The sequence below is a fragment of the Cynara cardunculus genome (assembly GCF_001531365.2).
Source record: "Cynara cardunculus var. scolymus isolate 2C chromosome LG 8, CcrdV1, whole genome shotgun sequence".
Classification (NCBI taxonomy): Eukaryota; Viridiplantae; Streptophyta; class Magnoliopsida; order Asterales; family Asteraceae; genus Cynara; species Cynara cardunculus.
This window is the reverse complement of record NC_037535.1, coordinates 22,067,363-22,077,833: the sequence shown is the minus strand read 5'-3', so window position 1 is coordinate 22,077,833 and position 10,471 is coordinate 22,067,363.

Genomic DNA, 10,471 nt, shown 5'->3' with positions numbered 1-10,471 from the left:
GAGCGAGACAAGGATCAAGAGTCTTACCCGGTAAGAGCGAGCAAGGACCAAGAGTCTTACCCGGTAAGTGAGAGCGACGACTCTTACCACACTAAACGCTTACCGTGTAAATTATTGCATACGATGTCGTTTTGGTGGACTAAATCTTACCCGATAAGTAAATAATACGGTACTACCAACCGCTTAATTAATACAGTTAGTGCACATATTGGTTGATTTAGTTTGGTACAAAATTACCACCCCTAATTTTGACGTCACATTATCTTTCATGTAATTAATAATTACAATATAATTTAACATCAATGTTATAAAATCTATCAATTGTAGATCGTATGAAATAAAGAAACTAAACATTTGTTACATTAATTAAAAATATAAGTATTACATTAAGTAAACACTAAATAAAAACTTAGAGGCTATTTGGTAGTTGTTGAATGGTTTGGTGCAGAATGATTTACAATGATATATTGCAAAATGAAATATAATTGTTTGGTAATTGTTTACAATGAAATTAGGGCTCTGAATGGTTAAGGGAGATTCATGATGCAAAATCACTCAGAGGATTTTAGAACTATTAAAAGCCAGACTTTTTTTTTGTCAAACAAGATTCAACTCTTAACAATTTAGATGTTGACTTTTAATGAAACTATTAAAAGATAAACAAACAACTCTTTAGCTTTATTTTGATATATTTTATGCAATGTAAGAATATATGTTTGGATAGGAGAGAACTTGCATGTTGGTTAGAAAAGATTTGAATGAGTGAGTGGATTAGGGAAGACAGAGGCACATGAGTTGTAAAGAGACATGAAATATATATAGAGAGAGAGAGATGAAATATATATATATATATATATATATATATATATATACATATAAATATAGAGGAGCGATCAAATGAAAACCACTCCAATTTGTAAAAACCGTACAAACTACTCTCATTCGTCGATTTCATTGTTTAATCTTATGAATTTTTTTCATGAAATTGTTTAATCTTGTGAAATTGTTTCATATAATACTTTTTCTGATAAAGTTGTTTCATATATGGTTATGAAATTGTTTCATATACTACTTAATGAAACTGTTTCATGTATTTCTCTAAAATTAAAATAATGAAGATGATAATATCCATGATTAACATCATCCACAATAAAAATGATTAATCAACCTCTCATAATTACAAAAAAAAAGAACAAAATGAAAAATTATGATTAGTTGAATGAAGTTTGTACGGTTTGTACAAATTAGGTGGTTTTTATTTGAACGCTCCCCTATATATATATATATATATATATATATATATATATATATTGTTTCAAATACAACTCGTCGCATTTATACAACCAATGCAACCAAATAAATTGAGATATTTATGGAAATGATGAGAGTTCATTTATTATGATTTGAATATTTATGGAAGATGAATATGTTTTATTAATTATGATCAATACTTTATATTATGAAACAATCAAAACTTCTATGAAATCATATATTAATCAAATGAAATGGACGGTTGAGATTGAGTTGTACTGGTTGCACAAATGTCAAGAGTTGTATAATAACCAACCTCTATATATATATGTATGTATATATATATATATATAGGGTATATTTCAAATGCAACCATGTCTATTTGTACAACCAATGCAACCCAATTAATTGAGATAATTATGAAAATGATGAGAGTTCATTTATTATGATTTAAATATTTATGGAAGATGCATATGATTCAATAAATATGATCAATACTTTATATTAAGAAACAATCAAAACTTCTATAAAATCAAATATTCATCAAATTAAATGGACGATTGAGATTGGATTGTATTAGTTGTACAAATATAAAAGGTTGTATAATAACCGATCTATATATATATATATATATATATATATATATATATATATATATATCCAAAATTGTGGATTTGCTTTATTTCCTATTTCTAAAATTAGTTGTTCAAGATAAGATGATTATACCAACTATTCACTTCCTTTTATAGCAAGTGCTCATTTACCACCTACCTATTTACTTATGGGTTGTTTGGTTAATAAAATTCAGAGGATTAGAAGGTAGTTGAAATTAAGGGTGTTTATGTGTTGGGTTGATCGGGTTGAAGATATTTGAACAACCAAATCCAATGTTTGTGGTTTGGAAAATCTTAATCCAATCTAACCCAATCCAAACCAAAGTGCAACCTAACCCGTACGGGTTGGTCGGGTTGATACTTTAGTATATTAAAACATTCTTCTAACCTTGAATATGTTATTTTTCTACTCATATTTTTTTTATCATCAACCATTTGATACAACTTATCCACACTTCTTACGTATATCACATTCAGTTAGTTTTCTCAATTTACATATATATATATATATGTTCACAGTTACTGAACATATATACGAATGAGTTATATAAAGATGTGAATAGATTGAAAATATGTGTATCTGAAGAGCGTACGTGATAGTGTAACTGTGTAATGTATATATTAATAGAAATTTAACGATCATATTAAATTCAAAAAATAAAAGGATATCGAGTTCATCGGATTGGGTTGGGTTCAAATAATAGCAACCCAATACATACGGTTTGAAAATTTTACAACTTGATTAGACATTGGGTTGCTTCAGATTGAGTTATTTCGCATTGGGTTGATCGGGTTTTTGAACACCCCTAGTTGAAATTATCAATTCATATGTTTGGTTTGCGTACTGAAAATGCATGAATATTTTAAATTTTATTGAATTTTTTCGATTAAAGATTTCACCATACCAGATGATATCTCCAAGATTTCAATTCCTTTAACAATTCTATTCCAATTTCGTCCAATCAAACGCCTGGTCAATTTCATATATACTTGGTTCACAATGTATTTGTTTCACATGTACCCGGTTCATAATGTGAAATTTTTTGGCGTGTTTGTGAAACAAGAAATACATGTAAAAATATTCACATCATGAACCGAACACACATGAAACAAATATATGTTAATCAATACATAAAGTACCACACTTATATGAAAACAATTACGTGAAACAAAACGTTAAGATAGAAGCTCTCACACGTCTCACAAATTATGGAATTCTCAAATAATTAAGCACTTTATTAGATATGATATATTTTATGTAATACAACCTTTATAATAATTAAGCAAAACTTAAATGTCGTTTAATAGTTGAACAGACAAAACCGTTGAGCAAAAAGCAAACCAGACTTTATTTTGATTGCATCTGGTCTTAATTTTAACAGCGTTATTTTAAAATTTATATGGTCATTTATTCTATTCATACTGGCTGGCCTTTGAACCAGACGATTGTTACGTTTCTAGCATATATTTATTAGTCAAATGTACGATTTAATGTCCCACGTGTCTCTAAAAATATACTGATTAATTAAATGTAAGATTCCAAGTTGGATTGTAATGCTAATGATTTAAACAGCCAAAGAAGCTCTAATATGATATTTAATTACAATGATAAAAATTCATCCTTTTATCTTATCGACGCTGATTAATTATATGATGAAAAATTTATCCCGTCATGGAAGCTTAAAGATAGCGACGACACCCTTCCAGTGGAACCACAACAACAGAACATAGACATCGACATCGGAAGTGTTGACAACGTCAACTGTCAGGGACAAAACGTCGAGTTGAACAAGTCAAGAGGGGGCATGTTCGTATTCCTACGATATTGGTGAACAAACTCCCTAAAATTTTATAAAAAATAGTATAATGTCAATTTTAAAATTTTAATTACATGTTCATTATGAAAAATTGACTAAGGGGTCGTTTACCAAACACTTACCCGGATAAGCGTTTATCAAGTCATATTACCTTGTCGCATGAATATGGCAAGGATCAAGAATCTTATCCCATAAGAGCTAAGGCAAGGACCGAGAGTCTTACCTGGTAAGTGGGGGTGACGACTCTTACCACAGTTAGCGCTTACAGGATAAGTTGTTGTATACGATACTTTTGGTGGACTAAAATCTTATTCGATAAGTAAGTGATAGTGTTGAATTTTTCCGTAAACACTTACCAGGATAAGCGTTTGGTAAACGACCCTAAAATAGTCGATCTCCTCATCTTATTCACCTTTCAGCTACACTTTCAAACCATTTTCCGAACTAATCATTTTCTATTTTTCTGATAAAATAGAAAAAGAAAATACGTAAAAAAAAAAGTACGTCTTATTACATTTTATTTTCATGTTCCCAAGATACTTTTGACACCTTTTACTCATGCATTCACCCTCTCTTACCTCTATGTCTTCTCCACATCCCCTAAGATGAGATCCAAATCGATATTCACCATGAGTTATTAAAAGTTCTTTCATTCATCTCTCATTCAATTGCTTTAGAACTCTCGGTCTCGTTCTCGATCTCTTGATTCTTTGCTCTTGGTGTAAATCGAACATATTTGTGGAGTCGTTTAAATATGTTGGATTTTAAATATATTGGATTTTAAACTGTCATACAATTTTTTTCATCGATAGACTGCAATTGGAACCATAACTCTTATTTATTCAAATTGTATTAATATGTAAAGACCAAGTGTAGCTTATATCATCGTTAAATCTTTTCTAATAAAACCAGTGAAACTTCAAAATCGTTAAAATTCATGGCTTCTGTCGCATAATCATTATCTTTATAAAGTTTTATTGTTAAGCCAAAAATAAATTACTTTACTAAATCGTAAAAAAACATTATTTTTATCAAAATCACATAAATCGTATTATATCAACAAAGACAAAAAAAAAAAAAAAAAAACGAAACATTAAAATAAAGATATATATCATTATATTGTACGAGTACCCTTCTAGTGATATAAATATAGTGTAGATATGATAAAATGAAACTTTACGTGTTTTTTAAGATACTTTATTAAGCGTTTTTCATAATATAAATGATTGGATTAAACTTTTTTCACACTATGAATTATTAAATTGGTAATTGTATAAAAAAGTTACGTACTTTAACTTGATTCATATTTTGGGTAACGTACTTTCAAAACTTTCATTTTAGTATCAAAGATGTAAAGTTTTAAACATTTCAGTAAATGGTTAAGCGGTTGAAGACTAATTTTAGATTAAAAAAAGACTGATATTAGATTAAAGAATTTCATGTCATTAACTGCGTCAACAAGGTAATACTGAGTTGGATACCACATTATTTATCACATTACCCGATAAGTGAGGGACTCGTTAAGTGGTAGTGTTAAATTTTACCGGTAAACACTTATCGGGCAAATGTTTGATAAACGGACCATAAGTCAATTAATAACACATTAATCTAATTTCTAGATCATGAATTAGATTAAATTTAAGAAAATATCCTCATAGGAATAAATAATTATAGAATATTAATTACTAAATAAAATTAATATTATAATTAACTTAATAGATTAATTAATTAATTATACTTCAAATTATTATTATTTTCAGTAGACTAAACTCCAAATAGAAGATTTGGGCTACTAACATTTTCAAGAGATTTACCTGTAAGAGTCCACATTCTCACTTATCTTATCTAATAAAGTTCTAGTATATTAAAACGGTCTCGTATGCAACATTTTTCCTGTAAGCGCTTACCAGGTAAGAGTCGTGATTCTCATTTACCGGGTATGTGATCGTTTTTATTAGGTAAAGTTCTTAGTCCTTGCCATGTTCATCAAGTAAGATAAGTGACCCACCCCGTAAGCACTTTTTTTGGAAGCGTGTCCTAGACTATGTCCAAGCTAATCCCGACAACTCAACAAATTGCGACTGTAAGACATCAGTCTTGCTAAAGTCAGGCGTCCTCAATTGTTGTAGACGCCGAGAATCGACCTCGTAAGTATTTATCATGTAAATGTTTGGTAAATGAACCCTTAGCTTCTGTTGCAACTTGCATGCTATTTTTTGAAATAGACGTGACGACATATCATGACTTTAATCGTAGACATCTTCTCACAATGCAGCGGAAGACATACAGCATATTCACATAGCAGAATATAACTGTAACAAAAATACATGACTTGATATGAAATAACATAACAGTGTCATACACATCAACTTCGAAAACATAGAATAACATTTTGTTGGGAGTAATGCTGATTTCAAAGTTTGATTGTTTCTTAGTTTACGTTTAATTCTTCCTTGTTTTTAGCTAGTTTTTGGTTTTGTTTGACCTAGTATTTAGCTAGACTTAGTCTATAGAGCCACTCTATTTTTCAGCTTTTTCAGTTTCTTGTACCGGCTATATATATATCTAGCCAAGTCTATTATTTTATTTATCAAGTACTCTGCAATTTGCAGTACCTGCAAACCTGTTTTTACTTTGATCAACAACATTTGGTATCAGAGCCCAACTGAAGGATCTAGTTTGGGAAGGATATACAGGAGAGAAAACACGAGAGACAGTGTTAAAAGAAAGACAGCAGAGATGGCTGAAAGCAGCAGCAACAACAAGTTTGTTCAACCTTCTATTCCAAAGTTTGATGGCTTCTACGAACATTGGGCAAAGTTAATGGAGAACTTTCTGCGATCCAAAGAATATTGGAGCATGATTGAAGAAGGAATTAATGCTACTCCAAAAGGAAGAGAGCCAACTGAGGCAGAAGCAAAGGTCATCGCAGAACAGCAACTGAAGGACATGAGAGTGAAGAATTATCTCTATCAAGCAATCGATAGAGAAATCATGGAGACGATTCTGAATGACGACACTTCAAAGCAGATCTGGGACTCTATGAAGCAAAAGTTCAAAGGTTCAAATAGAGTCAAGAGGGCACAACTTCAAAGCTTGAAGACTGAGTTCGAGGTGCTAAGGATGAAAGAAGGAGAGTCTGTCAATGCGTATTTTGAAAGAACTTTGTCGATAGCAAAAAGAATGAAGGCATGTGGAGAGGCTGTCAAAGAAAGCGACATCACTGGAAAGATTCTTAGATCTCTTCTTCCAAAATTCAACTATGTTGTCTGCTCTATTGAAGAGTCTAATAATGTAGAGACTTTAACAGTAGACGAACTCCAAAGTAGTCTGCTAATTCATGAGCAAAGGATGATGGGCCAGTTTGAGGAAGAACAAGCATTGAAAGCGACGGTTGAAGAACGTCCCGGTAGAGGAAGAGGCAGAGGTATGATACGAGGACGAGGACGAGGTAGAGGAAGATATCAATTTAATAAAGCTTTGGCAGAATGTTACAAATGTCACAACCTCGGGCATTTTCACTATGAGTGCCCGAGTTGGGAGAAAAAGGCGAACTATGCTGAGTTCGAGGATAAAGAAGAGATGTTATTGATGGCGCAAGTCGATCAAAATCAAGGTACGAAAGGAGTGTGGTTTCTCGATTCCGGATGCTCAAACCACATGTCAGGAAACAAAAACTGGTTTGTACAGTTAGATGAAAGCTATAGGCAATCTGTGAAGCTTGGGAATGATTCCAAACTGATGGTCATGGGAAAAGGAAATATTAGAGTGAAAATTGAAGGCCAAGTTCAAACAGTGACAGATGTGTTCTTTGTTCCGGAGCTACGTAATAATCTGCTTAGCATGGGCCAACTTCAAGAGAGAGGAATAACGATTTTGATCCAAGATGGGTTCTGCAAGTTGTACCATCCAAGAAGAGGTTGTATAGTGGAGAGTAACATGTCAACAAACCGAATGTTTACGTTAACCACAAACATTCTTACAATGGAGTCTGCATGTTTCAGTACCAATGTAGAGGAGGTTAGTGAACTTTGGCACCGGAGATTTGGTCACTTAAGCTACCGGAATTTGGCACTTCTTTGTAACAAGAGCATGGTTCGTGGAATTCCAACACTCAAGGTCTCAACAAAAGTTTGTACAAGTTGCATGGTTGGCAAACAGCACCGAGCATCCATTCCAAAACGAAGTATTTGGAGAGCTACAAGGAAGTTACAGCTGGTACACTCAGATTTATGCGGGCCGATTTCTCCAGAGTCGCATGGTGGAAAGAGGTATGTACTTACGTTCATAGACGATTTTAGTCGTAAGTTGTGGGTTTATTTTCTGCATGAAAAAAAAGAGACCTTCGGTGCATTCAAAAGTTTCAAAGTTATGGTTGAAAACGAATCCGGTCTTCCAATATGTGGGTTGAGAACAGACAGGGGAGGGGAGTTTAACTCCAACGAATTCACAGTGTTTTGTAAAGAGCAAGGCATCAAGAGGCAGCTAACAACGGCTTATACACCCCAGCAGAATGGAGTGGCCGAGCGTAAGAATCGTTCGATTCTAAATATTGTTCATTGCCTTCTTGATGAAACGAAGATGCCAAAGAAGTTCTGGCCTGAGGCAACAAAGTGGACATGTCATGTAATCAATAGAAGTCCTACGTCTGCTGTGAAAGATAAAACCCCGGAAGAATGTTGGACCGGTGTGAAGCCCAACGTTGAACATTTCAAGGTATTTGGCTGCATCGGAAACGTCCATGTTCCAGCTGCCCAGAGACTTAAATTGGATGCGAGGAGCCAGAAGCTTGTGATGATCGGTTATAGTGATGAATCAAAGGGGTACAAGATGATCAATCCTTTAAACATGAAGATTACGGTTAGTCGTGACGTGGTCTTCGAGGAACATGAAAGCTGGGATTGGGGGAGGATAGAAGGCGGAGCATCAAGTGATATTCTTGATTAGGGAGAAGTTTACGAAGGGGTCGGTGACGATGATGAGGAGGACGACGACGACATCAACACTCCTCAAGAAGAAGAATATGACAGCCCTTCTTCCGATGTCATCCCCAAAACTGGTGGTGGTAATAATGCAACACCTGCACCTCTTATAGGTAGCTCCTCTTCTAGTAAAATCGCAACCCCGTCAGTTCCTGATAAAAGAGAAAGAAGAGCTCCAAATTATCTTGACGATTACACCAGTGGTGAAGGACTCTCGGACGGTGAGATACTAAATCTTCTAATGTTTACTTCTGCTGATGATCCTTATTTTTATGAAGAAGCAGTCAAATCAGCAAACTGGAGAAAGGCCATGAATATGGAAATAGAAGCAATACAGAAAAATGACACATGGCAGCTTGTTGAACCACCACACGGAGTCAAGGTAATAGGAGTAAGGTGGGTGTATCGAACAAAGCTAAACAAGAACGGGGAGGTGGATAAGTATAAAGCTCGATTAGTGGTTAAAGGGTATGCACAAGAGAAGGGTATAGACTATAATGAAGTTTTTGCCCCTGTTGCTAGATGGGACACGATTCGAATGGTGATAGCTCTTGCTGCGAGAAATGGTTGGAAGCTTTACCAACTAGACGTCAAAAGTGCTTTTCTGCATGGAGAACTCAAAGAGGACGTGTATGTCGCCCAACCGCAAGGATATGTAGTCAAAGGTGAAGCAAACAAAGTCTACAAGCTGAAGAAGGCACTCTACGGCTTAAAACAGGCTCCACGAGCCTGGTTCAGTAGAATTGAAGGGTACTTCACCAAGGAGGGCTTCGAGAAAAGTTGCTATGAACACACTTTGTTCATSAAGAAGAAAGAAAGCAAGATTCTAATTGTAAGTCTTTACGTTGACGATCTCATTTTTACTAGCAATGAACCAACTATGATGCAGGCTTTTAAGGACTCTATGAAAAGAGAATTTGAGATGACCGACTTGGGGGAGATGACTTATTTTCTGGGAATTGAGGTAAGTCAAAAAGAAAGTGGAATTCACATTAGTCAAAAGAAATATGCAAGGGAGGTTCTGGACAGATTTGGCCTAGGAAGTTGCAATGGGGTGAACAACCCCATAGTTCCTGGAAGTCCCGTTTTGTCGAAGACAACTGAAGATAAACCCGTAGATCGAACTTTGTTCAAGCAAATGGTGTGATGTTTAATGTATATGATAGCTACGAGACCAGACTTAATGTACTATGTATGTCTAATAAGCAGGTTCATGTCTTGTCCAAAGGAAACACACTTGCTAGCAGCCAAAAGAATACTAAGATACATCAAGGCCACTACTGATCTAGGGATATTCTATGAAAGGGGAAGCAAAGATGAAATGACCAGCTACACCGACAGCGACTATGCAAGAGATCTAGATGATCACAAAAGCACCTCTGGCTATGTGTTTACATTGAGTGGTGGAGCTGTTGCTTGGGCTTCCAAGAAACAACCGGTAGTAACTCTTTCAACTACATAAGCGGAATATGTAGCAGCTGCGTTTTGTGCCAGTCATTGCATTTGGATGCAGCAGATTCTTAGACAAATGGGAGGTACTCAATCAACTTGTGTTAAGATGTTCTGTGATAACTCATCCACTATTAAGCTTGCAAAAAATCCAGTCCTCCATGGAAAAAGTAAGCATATTGACGTGAGGTTTCACTTTCTGAGAAATCTTACAAAGGATGGAACTATCAGTATGGAATTTTGTGGAACAAGGGAGCAGCTTGCAGACATTATGACTAAACCTTTGAGTTTAGAACAGTTCCAGAAGCTAAGAAGATCCTTGGGAGTTCGAGCAACTGATGAATAAATCAAAGGTTGA